Source organism: Chenopodium album, chromosome 6, assembly GCF_948465745.1.
Source record: "Chenopodium album chromosome 6, dcCheAlbu1.1, whole genome shotgun sequence".
NCBI lineage: Eukaryota > Viridiplantae > Streptophyta > Magnoliopsida > Caryophyllales > Amaranthaceae > Chenopodium > Chenopodium album.
The window spans coordinates 57,224,533-57,226,559 of record NC_137839.1 but is presented as its reverse complement, the minus strand read 5'-3'; the positions used below and the strand labels follow the sequence as shown (position 1 = coordinate 57,226,559).

Sequence of the window (2,027 nt, the reverse complement as noted above, 5' to 3'; positions counted from 1 at the left end):
ACGAAGTGGTATCCACCTACCACCTCGCCATGGCCTACACAACTAATGAAGGGCGGTCAGCCAACCTCAGAGTGGAGGCCCGCTGAGCAGGCTGAGAGGAAGTCAAGAAAAAGGAAGCGCAAAGAGTATCACAGGGAGAAGGATAAACAGAAGTTAGCAATGAAAAACTTTGAGCCTGCAAAGGAAGAAATGGCTAGGCCACTCCCCAGTGGAGAGCATGTCACAGTTGAGCTCTCAGAGGGTGACCCTTCAAGAACGGTGAAGATCGGGAAAGACATCGATCCGGGAGTAGGGGTACACCTCATAGAGCTGCTGAGAAGGAACAAGGATATTTTCGCATTCTCCGCAGATGAGATGCTCGGAATTGACCCTGCAATCATGGTCCACAGGCTGAATGTGAAAGAGGATATAAAGCCAATCAGGTAGAAAAAACGAAGCTTCTCAACAGAGAAAAATCAAGCAATCCAGAAGGAAGTGCAGAAACTCTTGGAGGCAGGATTCATTAAGCCTTGCGATTACCCAGAGTGGTTAGCCAATGTGGTCATGGTGAAAAAAGCAAATGGCAAGTGGAGAATGTGTATTGATTTCAGAGATCTCAACAAGGCATGCCCGAAAGACTGCTACCCGCTGTCGCGGATTGACCAGCTGGTGGACTCAACCAACGGGCACGCCTTGCTAAGCTTTATGGATACCTTCTCAGGGTACCATCAGATCAACTTGCATGAACCAGACCGGCAGAAAACCGCATTCATCACTGAAGGGGGAGTATACAATTACATAGCTATGCCTTTTAGGCTGAAGAATGTTGGGTCAACCTTTCAGAAGACAATGAATAGAGTGTTCATACACCAGAAGGGTAGAAATGTTGAGGTATATGTTGACGACTCAATTGTTAAGAGTGTCACGCAGGCAGGGCATATCATGGATCTAGAAGAAATATTCGCTACCTTGAACAAGTACAAAATCAAACTAAACCCGAAGAAATGTTTCTTCAGAGTGAGCTCCGGAAAGTTCTTAGGTTTCCTAATTAGCGAGAGAGGAATAAACGCAAATCCGGAAAAATTTGAAGCAGTCCTAAGCCTGTCGGAGCCAAAAGTGCATTAAAGATATCTTGCGGTTGACAGGAAGAATGGCCACGCTGACCAGGTTCATCAGCAAGTCAGCAGACAGGGCTTTACCGTTCTATCAGCTACTGAAAGGAAACCAAGAATTTAAGTGGGGGCTGCAGAAAAAGAAGCCTTTGAGGGTATTAAGGAGCATCTTAACAATAATCTCCGCGATCCTCCGAATGGTTCTAGCGATTCAGAGGTATCATCAGACGCAAAATCAGAGATGGCTGTTCCAAAGAAGCTTAGTGACTACTCCCAACCAAAGCTTACAGATTTTCCACATCTCACCCCCACTCCGGCTCTTTATGGGGTTCAATTTGAAATTAAACCTCAATTTATAACGATGATAGAGAGGAAGCAATTTAGTGGAGCTAAAGGTGAAGACCCGAATCTTCACATTGCCGACTATTGTCAATATTGCAACACCATCAGGCAAGCCGGGGTCACTCAAGACCAAATCAGGGAGATTCTCTTTCCCTTCTCTTTAACTAGAAAAGCTAAATTTTGGTTTAATGGCTTAAATAGAACTGCACTTGGTATAACTGACTCGGAAACTCTTGTTTTGAATTTCTATAACAAGTATTATCCTGCAGAGAGAACAGTCGTACTACGGAGTGCGATTAAGAACTTTGCTCAAGAAGCCGATGAATCTTTATATGAGGCTTGGGAGAGGTTCAAGGATCTAAAAAGAGACTGCCCCCACCATAATTTAGCACAATGGCAGTTAATCCAAGCCTTTTATAATGGCCTTGGAAATTCTTCTCGAATAATTTTAGATTCTGCAGCTAGTGGGAGATTTATGAATCTTGATGTTGAAGATGCAGGTCAGGTTATTGAAGACATGGCGATACACAATTCCCAATATGGGAATCCTAGAGGATTTGCTAGCAAGGGGAAACATAGTGTTGACTCTGTATC

General features: G+C 44.2%; 1 non-coding gene across 1 annotated transcript; it reads right to left on the bottom strand.

The window, feature by feature from the left end:
• Positions 1 to 1,713: 1,713 nt before the first annotated feature.
• LOC145637450 (small nucleolar RNA R71) lies at positions 1,714 to 1,820 on the bottom strand. Its single transcript, XR_014114233.1, has one exon. It is a non-coding gene; the product is annotated as a small nucleolar RNA R71 (small nucleolar RNA).
• Between the last annotated feature and the right edge of the window lie 207 nt (positions 1,821 to 2,027).